Here is an 18,709-nt window from a genome sequence, read left to right on the forward strand (position 1 = left end):
GTCCTGGAACTAGCTCTGTAGACCAGGCTGGTCTCGAACTCACAGAGATCCGCCTGCCTCTGCCTCCCGAGTGCTGGGATTAAAGGCGTGCGCCACCGTCGCCCGGCTCAAGCATCTTTTTTGTATACTATAATATTGCTGACATTTGTTCACGCTGTTGTGCACTTTGCTCGTTTTTACTGCCTATGGCTGAGTAGTATTACTGGTATATATTTGCACTAATCATAATCCAAAGTTACAGAATGCTGAAGTCTGTAATCCTGAATATTGAAATTTTTCCTTATTAATTGTTCTCTGAGGGTTGTATCAGTCTTTCCTTCTGCCATCTAGGATATTAGAACTTTCAGCTTGATGACCTTTGAACTTAAGGACTTATATTAGTGATCTATCCCTTGATTTATTTCTGTCAATATCCAAGTTCCAAGGTTTTTCAGGCTTCGGACGAGCTATGATAACGTCATCCCAGGGTCGGTTCAGTTTAAGGATGGATTAACAAGGTACTGCTTAGTGACCATGATTGCATGAGTCAATTTCTCCAATACCTTCTTTCTCATACATCTATTTACATATCTTATTGCTTCTCTGTCTCTGAAAAACCCAAACTCATACAGACTTTACGTTGAGGAACTGTAGTGTCATTCCTTACTGCACTCCTCACAGCACAATGGAAGACATTTGAAGAACTTCCTCATGAAACTGTGACACGTTAAATGTTTGTGACTAGGAAGGGCAGAAAGTGTAAGCTTTAAGTGTAAGCTATTACTACTTTTACGTTTTCTTTAGTGTGTTTGTGTGTGCATGTGAGTGTGTGCATGCTGAGGCACATGTGTGGAGCTCAGAGGACAATTTGTAGTCAGTTTCTTCCTTTTGCCATATATGTTCTAAAGATTGGATTCAACTTGTCAGGCTTAAGCCACAAGGCCTTTACTTATTGAGCCATCTTGTTGGTCTGATAAAAATTGATTATTGTTGAAAACAAAAACAATCACTTAATTTTAATGACCTCATAATAACTAGACTTTGTAATGGACAGTATGAACTTGAACATTTGTTGACCACAACTATTCTACAGGTAGACACATATCCATCACGAGTTTTGAAGAACATAAACACAGAAAAATGGTCAAGAATTCTGCCTTGCTAGATTAGTCGGTTGCTCACTGCCTCCTCTTACACATTCTACTATGTGTCTTCAACAAGCTCTCTCATGAGAGAACAAAAAGAGTTGGAGAGACTCAGCATCTTTCCGAACGCCACTTTCGTTGCGGCTGAGTCTCTGGCATTACAAAAGAGATTAAGAGGTTCACTGCTGTGGGATGAAGATTTGCTCACTGAGGAACAGTTGTTTTATAATTGCCGCTTGGGGTAATGGACGTTGCTTTCAAAGGGTTTCCATCAGATATATAAAATACACGCTCCTGTTGGAGTACCGCCAGACCAAAACCATGGAAACCTTCGTAATAGATACAGTGGCGGTGCCTTCTTTTACAACTGCCTTCCATCAATTCCTAGACAAAATTCAAGTAAGAAAAAATTAAATAAGTTTTTAAAAATATGGCTGCTAAAAACACAAGTGATTTACAGATTTCACAAAGAAACTGAAATTTAGGGCTCCATGATATTCATGTGTAGCCAACCTCTCTTTTGGCTTCAAATAGGTTGTAAGCAATGGAATTACCACGGAAATAATGGATTCAATAAATGGTTTCAAATTCCATTTGTTGGTTTCATCGCCTTGGGTAATCACTTTTCCTATGCTTCAGTTCCCTGTGTATAAAGGGAAACATTGCTGAACTTATTTTCTAATATATGTACATATATATATATATATATATATGCATCCCTACTGTATTGCTGGCTAGTGTAAAATTTCATTCCAGAATAAAAATTATTGTTTAAAGATATACAACAGAGGGGCTGGTAGGTTGGCTTAGCAGATAAAGAAGACAAGGCAATGACCTGAGATCAATCTCTGGACACATATAAATACTGAAGGAGAGAATAGACCCCACAAAATTGCTCTCTGAACTTCACATATATGCTATGGCATATGTACCCACAACAGATCATGGATACACACAATTATTAAAAAGATGGACAAATAAATATAATAAACTCAAGAGAACATTATTAGTGTAAACAAGATAACAATACTTATACAGTAATACACATCCACAAAACCAAAGTCTACAAAATTTACTCTAAAAAATATTTAATGCATACCCCATGTCTAGTTAGAGCAGAATTTCTTACCCACTGCCATTTCCAGAAGTAACAATTTACTTGAATTGTTTGTCCAGGTCTGGGTTTTGGTGCAGTCAGTTTAAGATTGTGTTTCATTTCTCAGGGCTCTGACCTGAATCCACAGAGCAACAGGCTGGCATGCCGGATTCTGGAGTAGGTAGTTGTATATGTGTTTGTCGCATCCATACATTCTGTGGAGACACAGTGGCCTTGATCTTTGCTCATTGTAACTGATTCTTCTTGCCCTGCACATACGTGTCTTCTTCCCATAATCATCTGTTTCCCAAATCTGGAGTGACCACTTTGGCTTCTCCATCCTCATTAGATCTGTGTACAGGGGCTGTTTTCTAGCAGCCATTATCCTGCTTCTGAGAGGTATGATATTTTACATGAAATACTAATGTCCACAAACTGCCCCTTGCTTACACCCTACCCCCTTCAGATTCAGACTCGAGAGTGCAAGCTCAGAGCTCCTTTGGCTCTGTAGTTTTAGGCTTAGGCTCTGTTCTGTTTATCACTATGGAGGCAGTCCCCTAAAGCTTCCTTCAGCTTCCTGATGGATGTATCTTCATCACTGTGTCTTCAACATCTACACAGAACCTAAGAAATAATAGGAATACCATAAATATTTAAATAAGTGAGTGGATTGAATAAACAGTTGAAACATGCAAATCCCCTTGCTTTATACTGCTTCCCTTCCCTTCCCTATGACTCTAAATCAGTTTGCTCTTATTCTTTCCTCTCATGGTGCCTTGGTCAAGATGGTGGATATGATTACAGCCCCCTTAGAAAGTAGCATCCACCTCATTTCATAATCTTCCTTTGCTCTTTTCTCTCAGCTTGAACTCTTTTATCTTGGGGACAAAACACTGGCTGTATGTACTCAGTGGTTTATATTAAATTCTATTTCCTGAGACCTTTGGGATTTTTAGCATTTGGCATTCAAATGGCAACATTTAAACAAAAAACAAAATAAAAGTGAACAAAGCATCGTCACCCCAAAAGCCCTGTTCTTGCAATTGAAAAGACTTAAAAAAAATTACAACACTTAGTATTCTATCGTAGGATTTAAAAGTTCTTTTTCAAAGTCAGGTAGCCTGATGGTGCTTGAATATTAGAGAAATGGAAAGAAAGAAGTGCTCAGGCTGAAGATGCAGCTAGAGCCGTTGCCCTAGATTCAATTCTTGTACCACAAAACAAAATGAAAACCATAAAGAACTTTAGGAGGGCGTGCACACATTCTCACTGCACACAAGCATTCATGCAGTTTAGTTGATTTCATATTCTTCTTGTATGATGACAACTTGCTACATGGTACAGAGATTTACTTAGAGGCCCACCCAAAAGAACTTTTCATAGTACTCATTAACTTGGGATATATAACCGATATAACCAAATAATCTGTAGAGAGAAAAATCCAAGTTCTCTTTCTATTTATATGCTGAAGGCTGTTTGTAGGCATTATCTCTGTTATTTAAAGAAACATGGCAAAGAAGTAGCTCTTCTCACTTTCAGTCTAGAGGACTCTAGCTCTAGAGGACGCCCCATGTCTCTGAAGGCCTCCATTCTCTTCACAGCATGTGTGATGTCTCAGCCTGACAGTGCTCAAGGAGCGCTTTAAAGATGGGCGAGACCTTTTCAGCTTGCATTATTTCCAACATGGATGTCATTCATTACTTTTTAATAATATATACTTTCCTCTTTTCCTCAAGCCCTCTGAGCGGGTCTGAATTTTTGTTAAGACCTCTCTGCCGCAGATTCCACAGGTGTTTGGGCTCCAAACACCACAGGACTTAGCCACTTTTGCACGTTCCCTGGTGCAGGTGGCTGGCTCTTTGGCTTCTTTTCTCCTGTGGGTTGTGGGCTTTCCCTGAACGCCCTTCTCAGGCTGCTGCTAAACTTCTGTCTTGAAACCTGCTCGGGCTTCTACTGTTCTCTGCAGCAGCAGTCAGTTTCACACTTCATCGTCATCTCAATTGTTGTCTCTGGCAGATTTGGTGAGACAATTGGGAATTCTTACAGGAAGGAATTAGTTAAAAGAGAGGTTTTTTTTCCCCCAAGTTAAAAATGGGAAACATTGTTAGGATGGAAAGAGTTAGGTCCCTGTATAATTATGCAATGCATGATTTAAAAATGGAACAGTTAAATGAACTGATAATCAACTTAACATGGATTGACAATATTAATTAACATTTTGATAATTTTTATTGTTGGTTTGATAATTCTTGATTTATCTCTAAAAAAGTTGCTTGATCTCAGTGTCAAGATACAGGACTTAGAAAAACTTACTAAAACATATCATAGAGGTATTCAAATCCAGACAGAGGGGTTTAAAGGAGAATCAATTTCAGTATTGCATTATTTGGTTAGAGATAAACAGTCCAAGGTTTTCTTCAAACAACCAACCTTAATATATCCAGTCACCTTACAGGAACTGCAAAATGACAGATACTCCCAAGGCTGTTTAAACACCCACTGGAATCCTGTGAAAATGTTAGATTTAAGGTTACTCAAGAAAGTGAAAGTCTCATATGGCATTCATCTTTTGTAAAGCAGATGTTAAACTTGTGGTCCAGTTGTAATAGAATTATCTCTCAAGGCTGGAGAGACTTAGTTACAGCAGTCTTGGAGCAAGGTCCTCAATTACAGTGGAGGATATAATGGAAAGATGAGGTTATTGAACAATGAAGTAGGGCTAGAGGTACGGGAATGTCCCAAGATCAACTTCTTGGAGATGGAGATTATGCTAATGTACAAAAGTAATATCTATTTAATGACCACACCCTGAATTTATGCTATGCAGCAACTCAAGCAATTGAATGCTTGAGACAGAATTGAAGTAGGAAAGAAAACTGAGTCTTTCACTAAAGTCATGCAGGGCTCAAAAGAAACCTTCACTAATTTCTTACAAAGATTAAATTCAGCGGTAAATAGAATGATACCTAATTCAGAAGCCAGACAAAGAATATTTGAATCTATGGCTTTTGAAAATGCTATTTCACAATCCAACAGGAAAATTAGGCCATTAAAGGCAAGATCAGCATCTTTGCAGGAATGGATCTGAGATATAATCAACATTGAATCTCATGACCATGATGATGCTTGGATAGGAGATTTTCAGAGATTTAAAGAAAAATTGAAATGTCAATTGTTTCAATTGCAGTAAACAAAGGTTACCTAAAAAGGGATTGTAAAGAAGGCATTTCTAGAAACAATGTTTTTTCTAAGCATACTTCAAACAGAACTCCCCTTCCTTCTGGATTATGCAGAAGGTGTGGCAAAGGGAGGCATTGGACTAATGAATGTACGTCAACAAGGGACAGTCAAGATAAGCCTTTGCCATTGGGAAACTCCTTGAGTGAACTCTTGCAGGCCCCCTTGTCAAATTTGGTTCAGTCATTTTCTGTCACCATAGAGGAAACTGCTTCTCCGAGCAGTTAAAGAACCTAATGCCTATTGTAAGAAACCATAGTCCTCTGAATGATAGAGTGAATTAGGTACAACTACTTGGATTCACAAACATAGGATAGATAATGGAGTATATTCTCTGAATTTATCTAATGTTTCTGGACTAGACATTGTGATGTGTTTATTGCCTATATATATATTGTATGTAATTATTGTTCTTATTGCATATAGTTTTTCTTATATTAGTTATAACCTTTTTATTTTAGACAAAAGGGGGAAATGTGGTGATACTTTGTTTGTGCTCTAACAAATAATGATAGCCTGAATATCAGAGGACTGAGTTAGCCACTAGTTAGTCATAGAGGCCAGGCAATAGTAGTGTGAGCCTTCAATCCCTGCACTCTGGAGGCAGAGACAGGCAGATCGCTGTAAATTCAAGGCTACCTTGTGCTACACTAGATTGATCCAGTCTCAAAGAAAAACAGAGTCAAACAGTGGTGGCTCACACCTTTAATCCCAGTACTTGGGAGTCACACACCTTTAATTCCAACACTAGAGAGGTGAAAACAGGAAGGGTATGACCATGTGCCAACACTGCCTGGCCTATATGGCTCACTAGTGGCTAACTCCATCTGCTGATCTTCAGGCAAGCCTTATTTTTGTTAGAGCGCAATAAAAATGTCACCACAAGTTTTTTTGTTTTTTTTTTTCTTTTTTTTTCTTTTTGGTTTTTTTCGAGACAGGGTTTCTCTGTAAGTTCTTTGAGGATTTTGTGCACTGTGCTTCAAGTACATTAACACCTTCCCATAACTCCTCTGAGTTTTATCTTGTCTTTCCTTCCTACCCAAATTTGTTCTCTCTCTTTCTTTTTCTCTCCACAAAATCCAAAACGTGATGCCCTATATTGTTAGGTGTAGGGCTGTATGCCCTTTTATTGGACCATGGTCAAAATGAACTAAAGAACACATCAAAAATTAAATACCATGATCAAGTCAGCTTCATTCCAGAGATGCAGGGACATTTAAACACATAAAAATCGACATTTGTAATGTAAATAAATAGACTCAACGAAAGAAACCATGTGATCATCTCATTAGATGCAGAAAAAACTTGGAAAAAATATAGTATTCATTTATGATAAAAGTCCTGGAAAATATAGAAATACAGGGAGCATATATCAGTATATTAAAAGCAATATATAGCACTCACATCCAACAGAATTTTAAATAGAGAGAAGCTCAATCATTTCCACTAAAATCAGCAGCAAGACAAGGATGTTCACAATTTCCATTCCTGTTCAATATAGTACTTGAACTCTTAGCTAAAATAACGAGACAGGTAAAGGAGATCAAAGAGGCACTAATAGGAACAAAAGAAGTCAAACAAATAATCTTTATTCGCAAATAGTATGATTCTTAGCATAGAAGACCACAAGGCCATCTGAAAACTCCCACAGCTGCTAAGCATATTCAGCAAAGCAGTAGGATACAAAATTAACACAAGGAGACTTTATTTATTTATTCATGTGCTGTATGGGGGCATCCATATGACACAGAAGTCAGAGGACAAATTCTGGAGCTAGGTTCTCACATTATGTGAATTCCGGAAATGGAACTCAGGTCATTAGGCCTAGAGGCGGGAACATTTTTACATTGAGCAATCTTGCCAGATTTCCTTATATATACATGACATATGTATCTGAATAGTTCTTATCTCATTTTAAAGTAAAGCTGTATACTGAATATATGAAATGAGTACCTTCATTTGATAAGACAGTAGAAAAGAAGTAGAACTTACTAAGATTGAGAAGTGAAAGAACAGAGATCAAACCACATCTAGTTCTCTCTCTCTGTCTCTCTGTCTCTCAGTCTCTGTCTGTCTGTCTGTCTGTCTGTCTCTCTCTTTCTCACACACACACACACACTCACACACACTGACATTTTGAGACAGGGTCTCGTTGTTACAGTCCTGGCTGTCCTGGAACTCACTGGCTTCTAATTCACAGAGAGGCCCCTGCTTCTTTTGGGATTAAAACCATGTACCACCACTGCCCAGCTCTCATTTCTCTTAATAACTCGTTTGAATCTATTTTATAAGAATGTTCAACATCTTTTAATTATTATATTTGCCTGATATTTCATCATGAAGTAATGAACTATTAACTGTGACTGATCCTTTAATTTTATTTGTGGAAAATTAGTTTATTCTGAAATTGTGTGTGGGTATCCCTATTTTTATGCTAGGGAAAATAAGTAGGCACTGGGAGTAAGTAGATACATTTTCTGAAATTGATAAGTATAATTTTCTCACATTTAGGTATTTTCTAACACTTTAGAAAATCTTGGCCTTGTGCTTGACTCTGATTTTTATCCTGTTAGACACCTACAGGCTCAAGAGTAACTGATTTTAAAGTTCATAAATTTATTGAGTATCACAACAATATATATGTATATACATACCCTAGTTGTTTTTAACTCAAAAAATTAAGCGTGAAACAAAAATGAATACAAAGTAATAGTGTTTGTTAGAAACTCAATGAAAATTACTTATTAAATCAAGTTAATACATAAAAAGAGATTACTCTGAAGAGCATGAGAATTTGAAATTTGAGGTTAAGAGCAATAGTATCAGCCACTCATACCAGCCAATAGTGCTGGGAAAGCTGTCCAGATGTCAAGAGCACTTGATGCTCTTACAGAGGACCCAGCTTGGTTCTTACCAACCACATGGCAGCTCATAACTCTTTGTAACTCAAGGAGTCTATCACACTCTTCTGGATTCCATGGACATCAGCTACACATAAGGTACATGCAAGCAAACACTCATACACATACCATGGAATAAGCGTTAAAAGATTAAAATAAAAGTAAATTCTTGTCTAACTAGTTTAGCATAAAGAAGAGAGTGCTGTTATTGTACGGGTGGTGAAATTACTGAGGTGACCTACTGAGGGTGATGCCGGGAGCGTGATCTTTATGTCAGGTAAGAATGGATATCTGTAATCTAGACCTGCTTGAAGATGAGAATGAAACAAATGAGTTCTATTTCATATAATACACACACACACACACCCAGAGTGGTTTAGTTATCATCAGTTTCCATATTAAAAAACATGTCAGAGATATTGACTATATAAAGGATATTAAAATGGGGCAATCGTGAATCAACTCCTGGCCAAGAATGGCTTGGATGACTCCTATGTCTTGGGTTTTCACAGAGTTGTTAGATCTGGGATAACACTGGGATTACATTTGTAAGGATGGTTTTGTTCTTTACTGCACCCTAAGTCTACAGAGAGTCACAGTTAATAAATTAATTTCCGGTAACTCTTTCTCCTGTTTTCTGTGTTCCAAACCTGAAGGAGTCAAACATCAGAGTAGAGAGACTAAATTTATTATACTGGATTTTCTTTTTCATTTTTACTTACTCAGCTAAGATTAGTGTTGGCACTTAAAGTGAGTGTCTAAGAGTGAGCATAAAGGTCATGAGGCTGATTGAATTTCTATTCATTGGCAGGGGAAGAACTTTCTCCAACTTGTAAGGATAAAGTAAAAGCAGGAGACACAACAAATATGCTCAATGACTCCTGCTTATCTCACCAATTAATGTAGGGGGTGAAGTTATTTAACCAAAGTTACATAGATAGCAAGTATCTGACTACATGTGAGGGCTTTAACTGCCTCAATTGATAAGTGGAATTGATCTCAACGGTAGAGGATGCACTAAAGAGAAATCAAAGAAAATGAGGAAACAGATTTGATAGAAATGTTGCAAAAGCAAATTAAAATACATTAAAAATTACAAATGTTAGAATCCATATATGAGAGAACATTTCTTTCTGAGTCTAGGTCACCTTCCTTAATGTAATACTTTCCAGATAAATCTATTTTTCTTTCATATATCATGGTGGTGTATTTTTGTAGCTGACTAAAATTTCATTGTTTTATGTACTAACCACATTTTCATTATCCATTCATCTGCTTAGGGACAGTATTACTGGTTCCATTTTCATTGCTTTTGTGAATAACGCAGTCATACACCCGAATATGCCAGTACCTCATGGACAGATATGGAGTCCTTTGTGCAAAGGGCCAGCAGTCGTTTGAGTCATAGAGTACTTTGTTTTTCATTTTTCAGAAGCCTTCATTTTGATTTCCATCATGGTTGTACTATTTTATGCTCTTTCAAGCAGTAGATAAGAGTTCCTCTTTGCCCACATCCTCAGTAAACATTTCTTACCTTTTTTCTCAATCATAGCCATTCCGATTGAACAGACTCTCAACGTTTTAATTTGCATTTCCCTGACATAAGGTTGTTGAACACTTAAAATGTATTCATTGGCAATTTCTGTTTCATTTATTTTGATAACTGTCTATTAATTTTAACACATTTATTTATTGATAATTTTAATGTGGTTATTTTATTTGTTTAATTTTTGTTATTCATCCCGATACCTGAGGTCAAGCTGGTGAACATTTTTCCTGCTGTATATAGACTGTTGTGCTATTAGACCACTTATAAATATTCATGGATATAATTACTTTGGCACGGTAAATCAAATCATGATAATTAATATATCTAGCGCCTTATCTATGATTTTTTTGCATTGGTGGCATTCAAAATCTTTTCTGGTAGCTATTTTGACTATATCATTAATTTTTAAAAGAGAAAACCACCCTACTGTGATGTAGAACACTAGAACTTAAAACCTTCCTATCTAACTCTGCGTTGGTGTCAATTAACTAAGTTTCTCTATCTTGCCCTCCGCCTTGTGCTTACAAATCTTTGGAAACTACTGGTCTATTTTTACTTTTATGAAACCAATCTTTCTAGTGTCTCCATATGAGTGAGAACATGTACCATTTCTCTCTATATATCTGGCTTATTTCTCTTTATATACTGTCTTCCAGGCTTAACCTGATATTCCAAATGACAGGATGATATTATATTATTTTTGCTGGTTAACAACTATTTTATGTGCATATATGTTATATTTTATGTATCCATGCATTTTTCTACTGGATACTTAGGCTTATTCCATATCTTGACTATTTTGAATAGTATTATAATAAGCATCACATATATCTATACCTTATTAATATATATGTATATACATGTAACATACACATATACACCCATCATACATATTTATCATCGGCATGCTGATTTCCTGTCCTTTGGATATATATTCAGGGGCATTGTGGAATCATAAGGTCTCTTCCTTCTGCTCCTTCCCTACTCTCTCTCTTTTCTCCTCCCTGTTTTCCTCTGTCTAGTTTTCTCCCTTTTGCCTTCCCCTTCTTTCCCCCCCCTTCCTCTCCCTTCTTCCTCTTCCCTTTCCTCTTCCTCCTCCTCTTTCTCTTTTTCCTCCCCCTCTACCCTCTGCTTGTTCTTTGGTTATGTTGGTAATCAAACCCCAGAGTGCAAGCATACTAAAGACTATTTGTATTTATATTTCTTATTGATGAGCAACTAAGTATATTCACACTATATGAAAGATATTCCCTTTCTCTGCAATCTTGCCAAAATTGGTTAATTTTTTAAAACAACAGTCATTCTTCCTTGGGTATCTTGTGATTTTCATGTACATTTCCCAGAATACTGACTGGTGCCGAATAGTTAAAAAGGATTCTTGGGTGTTGGTGTGAATGCTTTTGAGACATATTGCTTAAATCATTCGAATATTTTGTATATTTTCCTGGTAAGCTGTCAGAATTCTTTATCATTAGTATGAAATAATTTTTTCATTCCTCAGGTTTTCTTTTCACTCTGTTTATTGTAGTATTTCCCAAGGAAAAGCTTTCTAGTCTTATGTAGATCTGTTTTATGTTTTTTGTGTTTGTGGTATATATGATCAGTGTCTTATCTAAAATATTTTTGAGGACAATGCCCATGTCATCAGGGGTTTCCTCTGTTTTCTTCTACTAATTTCATAGTTTGGAGCCTTACATATTAGTCTCCAATACATTTTGGGCTCTTGTTAATGGTAAATGATAGGAATCTAGTTTCATTCTTTTGCATGTGGATATCAAGTTTCCATTACCATCTATTTACAAAGCGTTTAGCCCCCAACACGCGTTCTTGGTTCCCCCACGGAAAATCATTGACTGCAAATTTCTGTGATTCCTTCCTGGGATGTGTGCTCTATTCTATTGGGTTCTGTGTCTGTGTTTTTCGAGATTGTAACAGGTACTATAATGTTTAGTTTATCTGTTATGTAAGTGAGTTTTAGAAAAGTGTTATTTGTACTGATAATATTCAATGTAGTATAAAGAGTTTAAGATATCATATTTTAATATGCAGATATTATAAAATGAGGGCTACTTTGAGATATAATTTATGGTTGTAAATATGTTTTGACTTAACTTTGCATAACTTAAAAATGATGTAACATAAATTCTAATTGGTCTTAATAAAAAAAACCCGAGAGTCAGATATTAGGGGGGTGAAAGCTGAAGGTCACTAGACAGACCTTTCACCTCTACCGATGCTCAGACCGATGGGGGCCCCTGCCCTCACACTGCCTCTTCAGACTTCGTCTTGCAGGGGCAATCATCAGACAGAAACTGTGTGAACCAAACTTCAGACTACCCTGAGTTCTTGTCTTCTTCCTCCTTTTATTCCTCTCTCCATCCAGCCATATCACTCCTGTCTCCACCTTTCTGGTGTTAGGATTAAAGGTGTGTGATCCCAAGTGCTGGGATCACATGTGACCTCTGTTTCTGTTTTAGAAAGAATCAGTCTTGTGTAGCCCAGGGTAGCCTTGAACTAACAGAGATCCGTCTGCCTCTGTCCCTTGAGTCCTGGGATTAAATGTGTGTCACCCTCCCTGACTTCTAGTGGCTTAGCTTTGCACTCTGATTTTCGGGCAATGTTTATTTGTTAAAACACAAACAAAATATCACTACAAATGTATATTCTGGAGATGTAGCTTAGTCAAAGAATGCATGTGCTTAGCATGCATTTAAGATCCTGGGTTTCATTTCTAGTACTTCAAATACAAAAATTTAATCTAGTGTCAGTAGTTGCTAATTAAAGTGATCTAAAGGAACTTAGCAATGAAGTACAGGGGTTGGAGAGCTGGCTCAGCTGTCGAGAGTGTTTGAAAGTCTTCTAGAAGACAGCAGTTTGGGTCTCAGCACCAGGGGATCTGCTGCCCTGCAATCTGCAAAGGTACCCCAGGCCTCACACGTGTACATGTAAGTAAAACAGAGAAATAGATAATGTAGAGTAATTTTTAATGCAAGCCTGGGAAATTAATGGTTAAAAATGGAAATAAATAAATAAATTCTAGTGCGAACTTGTATATCTAAGAAGGCTGTTCTCCACGGTTGGCCAGAATGCAGTAACTTTCTGGAACTGTCAGAGAATGAGTGCAGCCCTCTGGATGCTCTTTTTTGAAGCAGACACTTTGAACTCCTCCATATGCAGTCTTTCAGGGTTTCTATAATGCTATGTTTGTTCTTTTACAAGTGCAAATCCCCATTTCAACAATCCAATTCTTTTATTTTTTTTCACCTGTCATTCTCTGAATATCTACTTAACCCCACGTGCTGCTCACTATGTTAGCTAGTGGCTACAGGTCTGAGTTCTCACACACATGAGATACAAAATATCTCAATTTCTTTAATCCCAATTACATGTAGACATATTATTTAGCAACATTTAAGCTCAATGTATGATTAAGCTAATTCAACTTGTTCCTTTTTACCTTTAGTATAATAACTAAGCTCCTGAAATTCAATTTATTATTGGCAACTTTGGTACATATGTTTCTGTATGCCATTGCAATGGACAAGAGAGAGAAGATGTGTGTCCGATGATTTGCAAAGTAGACATACAGAAGTTCCCAAAATGTTCATTTTCTTGTAAGGGGACAAATCACAGAAGATTTTTCAGAACTTAATTAAGTGTAAAAGGTCATTGACCTGGATATTTTACTGACAGAGATTCACATCTCTCTTCTGAAACTTGCTTTGTAGCTGTGCTAAATCACGAGACTTAAACACAGGGACTCAGTTTTCCTCAACAAAATGGGGGAGTGGTGGCACCAATGTCCACCTTATAAGTATTTGAATGAAGATGAACTAATATTTGAAGAGTATCTAGCAAAGGCACACATACATATATAACCTTTCATAAACCATAACTGCTATCATGGTGTTAACTATGTCATTTGTGGTAAAGGTGCTGGGCTTGATCTGTAAGTTCATGAATGTATTACAGTGACAAAGGTGGGGACAATGAGCTTAAGTCAGAAAAGGGATGGACACCCCACCTCAGACACATCTTAGAGGATAAGCACCAACTGGACAAAGAGGACAGCGTGCGTGGCATTAGAAAACACTCGGGGGTCATGAAGGATTCTAATCTTTCCTGCTTTCACAGTGAAATGTTCTACATAAGTCTGGGGCAAGATGGTGTCTAGAATTACAGATTACACTAGAAAATCTGGTCTAGGACAACCTGTGCCGCTAGCAGTGTATTGAACACGACATCAGAAGCCTTCCTTCACATTAACACTGATGGCAGAACTCAGCAGCCCACGCCCTATTTCAGAGAAAGACCCTGGTGCCAGGTAAAGAGATCACAGCGAATTAGATGCATTAAGTGAAGAAGAAACAGAAGTGGAGAAAATAGGCATTTCCAACACAGACGACAAAAGGAGTGAAAGGAACCAAAGCATGACCGAAGATGCTATTTTGAAATTGGTTTTTCTGCAGACCACATTGCATCACAGTGCATCTGGTGCCAAAAGTGAGCTGGACGGAAAATACAAATGCTCTCCATTTAAAGACAGCCATTGGAAATGAAAGCAAACGCAGACAAAAGAATGAAAACACTTTAATGCTTATAGATAAGTACTATTTGGGGATGGTTTTAATAAGCAAATGTTTATTTTAGTTGCTTAGAATATTCCCCTGGATTCTACATACATAAATCTCAACCCACATTTCCCAGTTGCCATAACAACTTGATGCATTTGTTCTCTTGTGTCATTTTTTTATCACATCTTTTTTTTTTTTTAAAAAAAAACCTTTGGTTGCTAGGATAGCACAGTATAGTTGTTAAATTTATTCTATTCGCATTTTGTTCTACTTGAAACTGGTGATTTGCTTTTATTTTTCTCTAAAGAAGCTTATATTGCAAACGTGTAATAAAGAAAATAGTGGCCTAAATTAGAATTCACATTTGTATTAAAGATTTAATTATGTGCATTGATTTATGCCTGAATAGTGTAACGTCCGTGTGACACGTAAAATCTAGTTCCATTCAGAAGAGAGGAGCCAATCTTTGCCAAATAAGGAAAAAGCATGGTGTGTATTGTAGATGAATCTCCAAGCGTGACTTCAACCAGGAAATGAATTAGGGATGTCAGGAAATACATCAAAAGCTGTCATTACTGGTTCACTTATGAACCATGTTGATTCTTTAAAAGCCTGGCGCTTATTTATTACAATGAGGGAAAGTTTTGCTCAAACATCTCCACCCTGTGCTTCTCTGTTCCCGGGGAGGGGACTGAAGGAATTGCTTTCCAGATTGATCTTGAGGAGGAGAATTAGATCATGGGGCAATATAAGCCTATTGATAAATTTGTATCCGTGTAGTCAATTGTTGGAGGAGGCTGCTTGTTCATCCTGGCCACCCAAAACTGAAATAATAGCAAGGAAACTGTAGTAATTAAATCACTGCTTGGCCCGTTAGCTCTAGCTTCTTATTGGCTAACTCTTACATATAATTTGACACATTTCTATTAATTTGTTTATTGCCACATGACTGGCTTACCAGCTAAAGTTCCGGCATCTGTTTCTGGCGTCTCCTTAACTCCTCCCTCTTTCTCCCCACATTCAGCCTAGCTTTCCCTGCCTTCTTCTCTTCCCTGCACAGACCCAAGACAGTTTCTTTATTCTTTAACGGTAATCACAGCGTACAGAGGGGAATCCCATATCAGTCGATTATTACTGTTTCTTTCTGTTTTTATTGTCCTTGGTGGTACTTTAATATCAATAAATTGTATCACATAAAAATAGTATTGCAAGCTTTTTTGAGGAACCTGTAAGGTATAAAGGGAAAAACTATAAGACTGTGGCTAAGATAGTTGTTGAAACTCTGATAATGACTACCTGTGAAACCCACGGAAATTATTTATCTGCTCATTTTTGGCTGGATAGCCATGGGAAGTAGGAATAAAAATAATTGACTTATTGAATTTTTTAGTAAGATATGTAAGTATATGTGTGTGTGTATATACACACACATTATTGATATAGTTAATCTTGCTGAGAAAGTGAACTAAGTACCAGCATTTGTTGCTCTGCTTCCTGACTGAGGTTGACAATGAGAGCCGCTGCCTCCAGCTCCTGCTACCCTGGCTGTCCTGCTATAAGGCACGTTGTACCTTCAGGTTGTGAGCCTACAGAAACCCTTTATCTAAAGTTGATTTTCCCAGTCTTTTCTCATAGTAACAAGAAAAGTAAGCAATACAATTAGGTATGAGTATTCAAAAGGCTCTGACTGTGCTCAGCATGTAAGATGCTGAATGCATCTTCCTTACTTCCTCTTTCTATATTTCCTTCAGTCAAAGGTCAATGAGAAAGGGCAAGGAGTGGGGGAGTTCTAACTGGAGCTACGAGGCTCGCTCTAGGGCAGCTGCTTCATGAGGAGCGTGTCTACTTTGGCCATCTCTCATCACTCCATCTGTCAACTCAGTAAAGCAGTAGAAAACCATTATATTGGGGTTACCTTGACTTTCGGGGAGTATTTGTGTTAGAACATTGACCTCATCACAGCCAAAATTTCATGGACTAAAATAATCTTCCTGTCAGAGTCTTTGTGGTCAGAACTGGAGCCAAATTTGTTTTCTTCAAGGATAATTGGGTAAAAATAATCTTTTACTTTTCTAAGCCTCAGTTTCCATACACAAGTAACAGTAATCAAAGCGCATCAAACAACTACGGATAATTACCAATTTGCTGTTTGTTAATTATTACAAGACATAATGAATGCAAAATATTTCCAACAAATGTTTGTCTTTAATATGGACTGCTAAGGTTGACGATGGCATTGAATGGCCATCCCGCATTTTAGGATCGTAACTACGTCATCTGGTAACCAAGGCAGGCTTCTGTTCCAGCGGGAAAACAGAGTATTTCAGGACACACGAGTGCTCAGAATTGACTCTGGGCACACTGAATCACGGATTGAGGGCAGTGAGGCGAATGCTTGCTGTCCTCAGCCACCTGTGCATACGAGTGCCCTGATATTCTGATAGGCTGGGTCATGACTGGCTCCAGAAATGAATGCTGTGCTCTGTATTGAAGTGACAAGAGTCTTCACTCGAGAGAATAGGGAGACTGGAAGTGACAGTGTTGCTGTGATCCGGTTCCTTCTCAATGCCTAAAGCACTCTCCAATAACAAGCCAGAGCGTGGGGGAAGATGCATGACTTTGTGAGGCCACTAGGGTGTCTTTTAGAACCTCTCTGCTGGAACAATGGAGCCATATAAAAAATTTCAACCCACATCCTCTAGTTGCCATGGTAACTTGATGCACTTGCTTTGAAGTGTCTTTTGTGTCTTCCGACCCTTTTGCTTTCTTTTTTATTTTTAATCATCAGGATTTTTACTTTGCCAGTAATTTCCTTAATGCGGCTGCGGCTTCTTAACCTCCTATTTCCCCACTCCTCCAATTTCTGAATATGCTGTCAAGGAGCAATTTAATGCTAAACATAATAGCTGCATATGTGTGTTCACACATGCCTGCTGTGCCTGTAAGTCAGCAAGTCAGCCTCCCTCCTGCCTACACTCTCTCTCTCTCTCTCTCTCTCTCTCTCTCTCTCTCTCTCACACACACACACACACACACACACACACACACACACCACAAAGGCAGACAATCGTCAGAAAACTGATATATTGCTAAAGCTGTTCAGTGCTTTAAAAACAGCTTGTGTGTCTTAAATAAAAAATTATTTCGTAAGTGGCTCCATTGTGAAACAATTAACTGCTTTGGTAAACTTTTAGCATTTGACACGTGGCAGCCTGAATAAAGAGTATGCTTGCCATTGCATTCCTTTCCCTCTGTGGTCACTTGAAAAATTTTGGATTATGAGGACAGTGTTTCAAGGTAAAGAGAACAGGGTGCTTCGGGTTTCATTTCAGAGACTGTCAGTCACTACTTCGTTCCTCAACTATGGACAGGTTAATCACACTAAACTCCATACTAAAATAGGCTCTCAAAATTGGAACATAGGCTCGCTTAAAAAATACTTGTACTGGATGGATTGAGATAGCGTAGAGTATCTAGAATAAATCTGTTCAGGGTATCATAGGGATTATAAACACTGATTCCTTCATTCAGGAAACTAGAAGTATGCGTCAAGGAATGGGCGACAGTTAATCTTCAACTTATTAGATGCATGTGTATTTTCTTCTTCTCTGTTGCCTTCTCCACATCGAAGAGTTGAGGCAAGCATGCAAATGCAGACTCCTTAGCTATCTCTCACCTTCCTGAATGCTGGACATGGCAAGCATGCAAATGCAGACCCCTTAGCTATCTCTCACCTTACTGAATGCTGGACATGTGACACATGGACATGGAGGGGCAGAGGCGTTTTCTGGATGTTGTCCCAGAAACCCGACATCTTGTGATGTTCAAGTTAGGCTCTAAGTGTCTGGGAGTGAACCTGGTTCAATGTATGAGATGAATGGGACATTTGTAATCTGCTCTTTATGAAATGAATAGGATATTTGTAATCTGCTCTTATCTATGGTAGGTCAGCGCTGACCACCCTGGTGTAGGATCCCCCTTTTATGGAAGAAGGGAGTATATTCTCATATAAAATGTGTTTAAGCAGAGACATTCACAATGCCAGAACACATTTGGATGCAGGCATCTGGTTCTTGCTAATGTGTGAGTACTGTGGCTGCTGTGCAGTTGTAAAAAGTACTGAGAACTCAAGATCAATGGCAATGGGTTTTTGATCCTACTGCACGCACTGGCTTTGTGGGAGCCTAGGCAGTTTGGATGCTCACCTTACTAGACCTGGATGGAGGTGG

At 38.0% G+C, this 18,709-nt stretch overlaps 1 protein-coding gene across 2 annotated transcripts in view; it reads left to right on the forward strand.

Moving 5' to 3' along the window:
* Dlg2 (discs large MAGUK scaffold protein 2) overlaps nucleotides 1–18,709 on the forward strand; it is a 1,686,730-nt gene that overhangs the window by 238,502 nt on the left and 1,429,519 nt on the right. The window lies entirely within an intron of this gene.

Source organism: Microtus ochrogaster, chromosome 22 (assembly GCF_000317375.1).
Source record: "Microtus ochrogaster isolate Prairie Vole_2 chromosome 22, MicOch1.0, whole genome shotgun sequence".
NCBI lineage: Eukaryota > Metazoa > Chordata > Mammalia > Rodentia > Cricetidae > Microtus > Microtus ochrogaster.